Raw genomic sequence first — 11,777 nt, 5'->3', positions numbered from 1 at the left:
GTGGGCGATGTTCTGAATGAAGAGGGCCTTGCTGTTCAGAAGAGAGGAAGACTAGCTGTTGCCCAGCTACTTCTCTTCAAGAGGAACAGTGGAAGGAAATGTTTACTTAAATACCTGTGACTCTTTCTTGATGTTCTACACCTTTCACTGCCTTCTGAGACTGTACTTACAGTCATATTACAGTCATATTTACATTTCCTAAAATAAAGGCCAGGTCCTGAACCTGATCATTGCAAAGACCCTCCCCATGTGTGGGAAGGTATGTGTGTGTGTGTGTGTGTATTCAGATGCATACTTTCATGACAATACTGTAGAATCACATAATCACAGAATTTCAACAGGTTTTGAAGGGACCTCTGGAGGCCATCTGGTCCAACCTGTGCTCAACACTGGGTTGCTTACAAAGTTAGATCTAAAGGCCGTAATATCCCCGAGGATGAAGATCCCACAACCTATTCTGGCAACACCATGCTCGAACAGCCTTGTGTTGAAAAGTGTTTTCCTTGCTTCAGTCAGTGCCCACTGATTCATTTCATGAAATTTCATTAAATACCTTCACTTCATGCCTGAGGTAGGCATGATTTAGGAATGCCTACCATGCCATATGTAGGAATGATACATATTTCAGCAAAGATTTAGTCAAAGATGTCTACAGTTAGTATATTTGAGTCCAAAGTTATCTTCTTGCATGGCAAAAATGAACTTTTGCATCCTTTAGTAGGATATATAAACCAACGTATTAGAGAAAACCCTATAAATTTATGTTGGTTTTCTTCTCCCTCACAATGCCAAGTAATTGATTAACGAAATAAATACTTGTCAACATATTCCCTATTTCACCTAAAAAACAGTCTAGAAATGCATCATCTTGGAGCTGAAAAATATTTACAATCACTTTCAGATTATTTAACATGCCGGCAGTCTCTGTGAACAGGTTAATGTGTTCCACATCTCCACTCAACAGTGTGGAATGACTTTGGAAATATGCAAAAGGATGATGGCTTGGAAGGAGTAATCTCTGTATTTCCCTTGGTTTAGGGAATGTGATGGATGCCTGAGAGATGTGGGAAAGATGTTTCCAACCAGTTACTGCCTCTCATTACTGGTATAAAGGACCGCAGCTCCACTGACTGCAGTGAAGTCCATCGTCCCATATCCCAGCATCCCACCTACATTTAACGATAGCTGTTGAGAAGACCTTCCCAAAAAGGTGGTCAGTTCCAGTTTCTTGCCAGATCTACTTTCTCTGAATTAAGAAAGTAGATTTCTGCCCTAAGAATGAAGTTATCACTGAAAAAGTCCTAAGATTGAAATTATCACTGCACTTGGAAATGCATCTAAATTCCAAGCCATGATACGATCCTTCTTAAAAAACTTTAGAGAATGTTTCAAAGGTCATCATATGGGGATAATTTGGGCCTTGAAAGAGCTATTGTGCTTCCAGACATGTGAAGTCTCTTTCTAGTCCAAATTAAATCCATAGCATTTTTATGTGTTGACTTTTTCCTCTTCTTCCTCCTCCTCCTTTCCCCCCCCTCTCCCTTTTCTGGGGCAATTAAGTCACAATACTATTGAAAGAAAGTGAACATATTCAGGTGGAGGGGGGAAAAGTGTTAATCCCAGATCTCTGTGATTCTGTACATGGAGCCTACTGTAAAAGAAAAACAGCTGCCAAACACTAAGCCTCTTAAAACTGCAGTGTCGTGTACTGGCACAGTCTCTGGAGTGGATTAATACGGGGTGGAGACCAACAACACACTCTACTAAGTACAGGCAGTGTTAAACACCATTTTTCTCTTTTCTTTCTGTTGTGCTTTTCTTTAATACCATGTATGTTGAGTCTCAGTTGCGCTCTGGCTTTCAGTCTTGACTGCCAAACATCTCATAGCTCTGAATCTTACTCTTTTATTTCAGGTTATAGCTTTAACCTTTGAGAGTTTTTTCTGGATCAAGTGTTGAAAAATATTACTCATATTCAAATTGACATAGCTATGCTGAAAATATTGTGTTCCCTCTGCCCAAATAATCAATGCTATGCCAGAATAATAGCCTGAGCTTGACAATATCCCATCTGAGAAAGGGATCAGCCATAATATTTGTGCTGTTGTCTTATCATCTCCTTACACATCTCTGAATCTTTCAGTGATTTTTAGGAACAAATAAATGTAAGAATACAGGAATATGATTTAAGATTAATTACATGCTTGCTAAAGCATTCCTTTCCTCCTAGACTTCAACTGTTTTCTTGGACTTTATATTGCAATGATAAATATATATATGGACAGTCCAATAGTTTCTGATTTGATTCTAGAGGTTCATCCCCTCTTTCCTGTTTTAAATCCACATTGTGTTTCTGCATCTGTGAGCTCTCATTTATGCAAACAAATATATTTACATATTAAAATAAGTGGCCACTATAGAAGCAAATACTGCTTCTCTGTTTTCTGTTGTAAGAGAAAAATCTTTGCGGTCAAATCCTGATTCAAGTAAATAAAAAACCAATGGATTCCATAGGGTCAAGACAACCTTATCTGCTCATTTGGCAGACCTACGAAATGACGCAAATGACCTGGTTAGGATTGCGATCTTGTTATATTATGAAATATTCTACTTACATTTTCTTACTGGCATGTGGATAACTCTTAGATCCATTAAGTCAATTCAGTTATTTGTTTTGCATTCTATTTCATCAAGGTGTGTCCTAATGAAGCACAGCAAAGTCAGTGTTTGGGATATAGAAAAGCAAGTTATTCTAGTGAGAAAGTTGATGAATCTTGATTTATGTTAGCAAACTCTATTCAGAAACTAGGGATGAGGTAAAATTTAGTATACTCAGCTCCTGAAATACAGCTTTTTTCCTAGAGTATTCATTAAACTTGCAGTGGTGCTTGCTGATCTCTTAGCAATCAAGTTCAGGGAGCCAAAGTGACTGAAAACAATTTGCTTTGTTTTGCAAGGTTAGTTTTCTTCCTCTTCAGCTCCCTGAACTAGCTCACCACAGGATCAGAAAAATGCCAGCACTAGCACATGGACTTAGATCAGCATAAATTGTTAGGGAATTGGAAAATAAGGCTTAAAGCAGTTAGGTAGAGTGATAGCAGCACTGTAAAACTCTGACTAAATTCCCATTTGATGACTGTGTTCAAAGTTTCCTGCTTATCACATTCATTGTTTTGGACAGCACTATTGGGGTAAAACAGCACAAAATTGTGTTTTGTCAAAATAGGGCTATGTAAATATGTAGTAGGTTTGTACAGAAATTACTTATTAAAACACCTGCCAGAGAAATTTCCCCTTTTTTTGAACAGTTTAGGGACTTTTACTATCCCATATAATTCTATAAATGAGGTACAGCTCTATATGTTATCATTTAAGAGGTTCTAAAGAAGCCTATGGAAAGATTCTTTTTTTCATTCATGATACTATTTTCTATTCCTGATGGCGCCATTAAAACTACATGGCAATTTTTCAACGAAACTGTAGAAGCTTGTTGGTTTGAATTTGCTTGGTTTTTTCTGCTGCCTAGAGCAATAACTTCAGGGTCCCACAACCAAATCCAAGATAGCCTAAACTCACTATCAACCAACAACATGTGGACAACAAGCAAGAGGTTCTGGAGCTGAGCTTCCAGTGCTAACCTACAAGTGAAATCTAGACTAAAACATCTAGCCTAAAAATCTAGCCCAAAAAAATTGTACAGCTCATACAAGACAATGACAGTCCTGACTCCAGGAGCTTAAAATCTTAAAATATGTAAACTTTCTGGGTTTGCTGCATCAAAGAAAGAGAGTTAAGTGAGTATGTTAGCACAGAATAATATCCTCAGACCAAAGCAGTCACATGCTGATACGTGAGGAGATGAGAGGGCAGGTACCACTGGCATCACAAGAAGGCAAAAGAATCAGAAATGAAATTATCTTGTATGATGGATGATGTTAAAATCATCTGTTCTGAGAGAGAAGTCAAACTGGAGTGTGTCAGCCCTGGAATCTGGCAGACAAAAGGTTTTTAGATACCTTGATTTGATCCACAGGAAAAACCTGCTCTGGCCCAGCAAGCTCCAAAGACTCACAGTATGAGGCCCACAGCAATTATTTTTGCCTTTCTGCAAATGCAACCAAAAAAGGAAATTTCCTTTGTTTAATTTGATGGTCTGAATGAACAACTGAGCCTTTCACGCAAATCCAGTCTTCATCAGGGACTGTTTCCAAAGCAGTCAAGTGTGATGTTGGCTGCTATGGATACAATAAGTGTAGTCACTGCAGCAGCCATGAATTCTGCCATCACACAAAATTTAAGAGATCACCGTGTCATCTGATTTAAGCATTTGCCAACCTCGATAAGGTCTGGAGCTAGAGAAAGATCATTATGAAGGACTGTCACAACAGAAAGCAATCTAAACCTCTACCTGTTCCTGTCAACTAAGGAAAACAGTTAATAGAAAATAGGAGTTTAGACAGCTTTTGCAGCTGTAAGTAAGAATAAAACCTAAGTGGGAAGTGAAGAAAAGTTTCTGGCAGCTAGCAGCAATTTCTCAGCTATGGAAACTAGTGATGGTCACTAAAGGAAGTGGTTGGTTTTCTTGGAAACCACAATGGGAATGCTGTCAAAGTGTTAGCGGGTTTTCTGTTGTCTCCGTACCAGGAATTTTGATGAGGTGTATTTTTTACCATTAGATCAGTGGTAAGCAAAAACAGATAAAGTGCTTTGCATCCTGCATCTTTGGCAGGAGTTATCAGAATGATGACTTCCCATCAAATACCAGGGTAATAGGTGATGCTATGGAGACACAGTATGTGTGCTGGAATACTACAGCAGTCTCTGAGTCAGGAGGACTGGGATACATCTACTGGCAATGCCTTTAAAATAAATATAGATCCTGAAAAGTTTGAGTATACTTCACAGTGTAGAATTAAATGACGGTGAAGTGACTAGTTTATTTCCTTGCCTCTGTACGGGTGAGTCAGCTGGTCCTGACTGCATCTATGCTTGACTGGATTGCCCCATTCACACAGCACATGTCAATGAGCTCTGTGGGAACAGAAGGAGAGCACTGAAGCTGGAGTTCACGTGGCATCCATCCACGCGCATCATTGGTTATAAGTCTCTTATCCCAGCTGGCCAGGTAACCTGCAATTACAGACCTCCATGTGTGGCCCATTTATTAGGGTTGTTAAACACTTTCAGCTCAGATACCAAATCTTCTTATGTCATAGAATCATAGAATATGAAGTTAGAATGGACCTCAAGGTTCATCTGGTCCAACGTTAATTATTGTCCTTCACCTTAATTATGAAGAGCAGTTTCTTAAAAAGGTATTCTCAGTTTAGCCAGAAGAATCATCTGAGCTTAGTGTAAAACTCAGAGAAATCTAAGGAAATATTTCCAAAGGTATCTAAACAGTTCACTCTTTCTCCAAATGTCAGGTAAGGTCTTCCCAGGAGGCCTGAAATTCCAGTGCACAACTGAGGATACGTCACAGGGACAGTTTTCCCCCAAAGCAACAGCTTGTACTATCAACACAACCTTTAGCATCATGCAGCAGATCTGCCTTTAAAACTCACCACATCATGTTTGTGATCATCTCAGTTAAAGTTAATAACTTGTTATTACTTAGAAAAAGCCACCAAGTAAAGCTTCTGATTCTTGTTAACAGCAGCTGGATCTTCCTGTTTCAGATAAAGTCTGCTTAAAACACTAGAGCAAAAACAGCTGCCTCTGGTCATCAACACAGTATGTGTACCTAAGGACAGTTGCCTTGTAGCACTGCTCTGTTTGGAGCTTTACACAATGCCTGTCCACATGTATAACATTCAGATCTCGGATAGCTTAATAAAAGTGGACAAAGCAACACGGATTTCCTCACAGCTATGAAAGCAAGTGTCTAAAATTGAAGGGACTGGCTTAATCGGGAGCTGCCTGACTGCATAGCTAACAGCTTGGCAATTAGGGAGCTACCAGGAATTTATCTGTATGTGTGGGTCGGCAACTAATTCAGCCAATTTTCAACATGCATGCACACTGACCTGTCTGCTGGCTCCATCGTGGCTGGCTGCTGTCATAGCAAAACACTTTGTGCCAGCTGAAAGATGCTGGTATCTCTTAAACTCTTTTTCATTCTGCTTTACCTGAAAGTGCAGCGTGTTATTACACCAAGGAAAGTCACTGCGGACAGAGTGTGACCTACGCATTTATAATAAAACTGTCTGTGGTGCAGGGTCTCAATCAAAGCAGCTGATGTCCCAAAGCTGCTGTTCTTTTTCCTCAGATCTAGACAGATCTAGGTAGCACTTACGCAATTCATTAGCCATCAAGACTTGCTGTGGAATGGGTTAGCAGCTGAAATGTTGTAGCTGTTGCTGTCAGCATTTCCTGGCAGTGGGACAGGGGCCAGCTGCTCAGCCAGCCCTGTTGCTAACAGACAAACCGGGTTAGCTGGTATTGTGCTTGCTGTCAAAGGGAATTGCTTTGTTATTCTATTGAATGCATCAGTTGGCCAGGGTAAAAAATCACAAAAAAAGTACAAAAATTAAACAAAAAAACCCTGAAAACCAGTATTTACTGTATGTAAAAGGGACTTTCAAACATCCTTGCTGTTAAGACAGGACATGAAAATCCTTCAAAACTATGTCAGAATTTTTTCTTTTGCCTTATTATAGGTCTTAGTTTCATACAAATACTTTCAGCTTATTATGCAAATTAAAACTCTTTTTGATTGAAGTGAAATCAACAGTACAGTTATGTTCATTTGTGGTTGAGACTTAAATGTCAAGGGCAAATGGGAAGTATAATAAACACAACAATTTCCAAAAAATCTAATTAACTGTCTTAGCTCACTGCCTTTTTCATTTAGAGAACTTCTATTATTCTGATGCTTTTGATTAAGCTCTTTCGGAAAAACCCAGAGAGCTCCAGCTGTCCATCATAATCGATGAGCTCAGCTAATTGCATCATACTAAGCAGTGCCCTTCATCAGATAGTCAAGACATTCATGAGCATTCGTTTAGTGCCTGCAGAGTTGACATTAACAAATTAAGCTGTCAGGAAAACAGGTGGCATAGTGCAATCAAAATTTATTCCTCCTTCTTGTTTACTGGGCCATTCAGGAGAAGTAATTTTAGTATCCAAAACCAATAAGCTAAGAGAGAGCACATTCACAGCTCCCTCCATTTAAACAAACGTAAATCAGTACAAGAGAAACTGAGGATTTGAAAAATTCCCCATCAGATCATACAGCAATAGTATGTGGTATTTTGTGGTACAAAAATCTGAATCTGTCTTGCTGAACTGTTTATGTTACAGGGCAACATTCCTCTTTCCCACCACAGAGGAGAAGTTTTTGACTGCATTTTAGACTTGCTCTGCAAGCCAACTAAGGCTGTTTTCAAGCACTGCTGGCACAGAGCAATTTTAATACTGGTGCAATGCTTAAAAAGGGAATAACTGAGCAGACAGAGCTGGCTGATGTTGGGATGCCCTCCTATGGGACATGAAGGGTTGGAAAAGATTGTTCGTGCAAGTTCAAACTGCTATCTCTCTGTTATATCTAGCACAAGGGGAGATGTCAGGGTAAGTTCAGAGATCAGTGGAAGCTATAAAACCCATCGCACTTGCCAGAAAACAAGCTGCACTGAGTGCTTTGCTGCCCTGGTTAGGCAACTAGTGTGCTCAGTATTACTTCAGTTAGCAATATACTACATTTTTTGCTGTCAGCTGTAGGTGCCATACTCCTTTCCAGCTACCAGCACGCCTTTGGAGTGCATAGGATAAACTTGACGGGATCTGAGACAATTTCTTCTTTGTGCTGACTGCACAGCATCTATGGGAAGCATTTTGGCAGTGATTTGGAATATCTACTTCTGTGTGACTTCATATCCAAGGCTAAGTTAAGCACTGTTGGATTCGGGAGAGTTGTTAGCCAGTTTTCCAGGGTCTGGGGTTTTGGGTGGGGTGGTTTTTTTTCAGTTTTGGAAAGTTGTTTTATGGGGACTTCTAGAGGGGATGTAAAGTTCAGTGTGGATTTTTATGCAACTCATTTTCTTTAGCCAATGTTCCATTATTATATTCAAACAACAACTGAAGAGGAAGGGTGGGGAAGCTTCCCTGGAGGAAGAATGCAGAATTTTAAAAAAATAGAGATATGTAACTTGAATTAGACAAACAAGTTGGGAGAGAAAGGGAAATGTCTGAAGACTCCAGATGGAGAGGAAAGTGGTCAGTGTAGGTCAAAGCATAATGCAATGGGAAATGCTGCACTGTGTAGGAATGCAATAACAAAATACACCAGTTTACCAGGGTGTGAATATCAAAAACAGGTTTAGGATGAGTGATTAGAAATAAAGCAATCAGTCTTTTTGGGGGGTTTTTTGTTTGTTTGTTTGTTTTTTAATCTTCTTTGTCGTTTTTGTTAGCATAAACTCTTCCTGACTTGACCAGGAAGAGCAGCTAGACCTTTGTGCCCAGCATTTCAGTGAGGCACTCAAGCTGAAATCAAGGAAAGGAACCACTGGACTAAGAAGGCAGCCTCAGAAAGGAACTGCTGTAGCTTTGAGGACCCTCCAATAAAGGGTCCTCAAACATAAAAATTTTCGGAGGCAACAAGGACATGAATGAAATCGTGAAAGATTAATGAATCAAGAAGTATTTTTCTGGAGATTTGGAGATTTGCAAGGTGAAAAGCAAAAGGGAAAAAGGAAGAAAATATAAGGACCATCCCTGGATGTGTTTAAGGGTCGTTTAGATGAGATGTTGGGGGATATGGTGTAGGGGAGAACTTTGTAGAGTAGGGCTGATGGTTGGACTTGATGATCCCAAGGGTTGTTTCCAACTTGAACGATTCTGTGATTCTGTGATTCCGTGAAATTTAAGTTTGGGACAGGCCTCCACTTTAAGAGAAGGATTTATCTGAATGGGATCATTATTCACCTATCATTAGTTTAAATGTGGTCAAAATGTGCACAATTATTTCTCTCTCCCTATGTAATCTTTTTCAGAAGTAAATGAGTACACAGTTAACAGCAGAAAGGATCCACCATCCACATCCTAGAATTTCTACATGATGCTGGAGTGCCCAGTGATGATTTCTGTCTTCACTAATATCTAGTGCAACTTCACTAATTATAACAAGACATCAGTTTTCCTATGTGCCTATAAATAAGGTCAAAATATGTGTCTATGTGTCTGTCTAAAAACTAAACTCTACCCTATGAGTCTGACTTTGAAGCCTATTCCTATCAATTTCAAAAGAAGCTGTTGACACTTTGTTAATCAGGGCCATCCACTCTTCTGTATGACCTGTTGCTGTTACCAGTAAGATCTTCAATAACCCAAATGAACACATTATTTCTATGCTACAATGCCACGTCTTTCTCCACCTATATATTTACTAATATTAAGTATTGTCATCATCTATGAGCAAAATGTAACTGTCCTATTCCCTCTTAATCAAATTCCCCCCAGACTAACACAAACCTACAAGTATATTTGATAAAATCAGGGATATTTCTGTTGTAGAAATAACTTTATTTTTAATTTATCATTTAACTTTGTTGTTGTTCTAGCAGAAGGTATCGCTTTCCTGGCTGTAACAGACTGAATTGATTTTTCTTGGCTTACTTTATCTTAAAAGATAAGCAGACATGCCCAGAACTTATATGGAAGACCATCTGGAAATACTAGGTGCAGGATGTGCAAGCCAAGATGTCAGAGCCAAACACTGGGTCACAAGAAACTGAATGATTGGAATATTACATCTTGCCACAGCTGAGATGGCATGAGAATTGTAACAGGAAATGAAAAGATGCAGCTGTTTATCCACAGAAGACAGGAAGCACAGCCTCCATCCCCACAAATACCCCTTCAGCATCATCTCTCCAGCCCCAGCTCCTCTAGTTCAAACTAGCTCACTTTTTAAGATGACCGAGTCTTTAATATTTATGCAACACTATGCATGATGCTGTTTTCTTTCCTCATGTATCCTTTTACAATAAAAGTTGGGCTAACACCTCTTACTCTCCTCTTAGTAATCTGTGTAGAGAAACTGTCTCAGAAGCAGACAGAACCTTAGGATCCATAAGAAATAAAGTAGATAATATCGTTAATGGTACTATAGCACATCTACAGTTCAGACCATTCAACAGGAATAATGATATATGTTGGGATTCTAGAGGACTTTCTGCGAGAGAATGGACATGTGAGCAATCCCACATGAGAACAAGACTGATAAGAGCCTCAGCTGAGCAAGAATGCGATAAGGATGTGACCCTGAATGAGGGGGGAGAAATTCAATGAGACAAACATCCCCCGGAAGGGGTTGGGATGGAAGAGGAAGTTACACAAGGCAGGTGCCTGGCAAGGCTGATGGGGCACTTTATCCAATCATAAGAAGGTTTAAAGCGCGGGCTAAGTTACCTGTCCAATCTTGAGGACTTGTACTGCACGTTACTCACGTGTGCGGGAGAACATTATAAAAGGGCTTTCTTAGTTGTAATAAACGGGCATTGCTTGATCACATTGGTTGTGTGCGTGCTCAGCTCTCCCGCAGATATATGAAAAGCACCAAGGAGTTTAGATATGGGTGACAGAAATGACCAGAAGTACTGAAAGACTTTCGTATTAAAAAGCTATGAAAATGGTGTTATTGCTTATTGGTTACCACTGGGGAGAGAATACTGGACTGGGAAAAGCACTGTTTTAAATCTGGTTGACTTTTAGCAACCAGCATAGGTTGGATTCTTCAAGTAACTTATCCAGTATTACATGACGCTGTGGTTCATTTCTAGTCTTACAAGGTCCATACAGTTCCTGAGGACAATGCTTTTATCAAGGCATTGATTTTTTTGACAGGCAACTCTCTCCCTGTTGCACTCTGGAGGTGGAAACTTTGTGAAAATCTGCTCAGTAAACAAGCTTGTCTTTAATACCGTAGTACTAAATAATAATGGCATTTTCATCAGACTTGCAAGATTTTGGTATGCTTAATTGAATTTGAAGAGTCTCATAGGGAAAAAAAATGGTCAATAACAAGTATCAAGGCAGAAACAAAACACTACAAGGTTAATTGAAAGCAACTTGGAATCAGCCAGACCTCAGTGTTGCCAGTAATAATATGAAGGATGAGAGTTGTTGGCTTTAAAGTGTTGTCATGTGGGAAATTCATTAGATGATGCCCTTAACTAGTACAGCAAAGAAGCAATGAACATGCTTGTGCTTCCTTGCACCAGATGAAGGCTTTGAAAGTATGCTGTCCTTGAATCCTACAGCATAAATTCTATCTTCAACCTGCAAACTTAGCCATTTCTTAGTATGACATAGTACAAAACACATGAAATAAGTTAACAAAAGTAACAGTTTGCTTGCATAACAGAGATTTTATTAGCATCTCTCTCTCTGGCACAGACGGTGACAGACAGTTTATTGCTTCTTGCCCCTCAATTGACATAGGTTTCTAGTGCAGATTGTAGATACGCTCCAACATCTTCTAACCTTTACAAAGGTACTTTGAACACTGGTTCCAAAACATTTTGGATCACAAACATCAGTTATCTGTCAACATTTCTATTGGACCACTGTGCAACTTTATCAAATGTTTAATGGGGAACACTTGGCACTAGAGCTCAACAGACTGCTTGCAGATCTCCCACTGGGACCTGACAAACCACCAGTGGCCCATATACAACAGCTTGAGATTGGCTGGTTTGGAATATGACATATGTAATAAGCCTTCCACTGGGTTTTTGCTTTTGTCTTTCACTAATCCGACCGTCTATCACAGTGAA

The sequence above is a fragment of the Athene cunicularia genome (assembly GCF_003259725.1).
Source record: "Athene cunicularia isolate RWA chromosome 3 unlocalized genomic scaffold, athCun1 chr3_part1, whole genome shotgun sequence".
NCBI classification, from domain to species: domain Eukaryota; kingdom Metazoa; phylum Chordata; class Aves; order Strigiformes; family Strigidae; genus Athene; species Athene cunicularia.
This window is presented reverse-complemented; position numbering follows the sequence as displayed.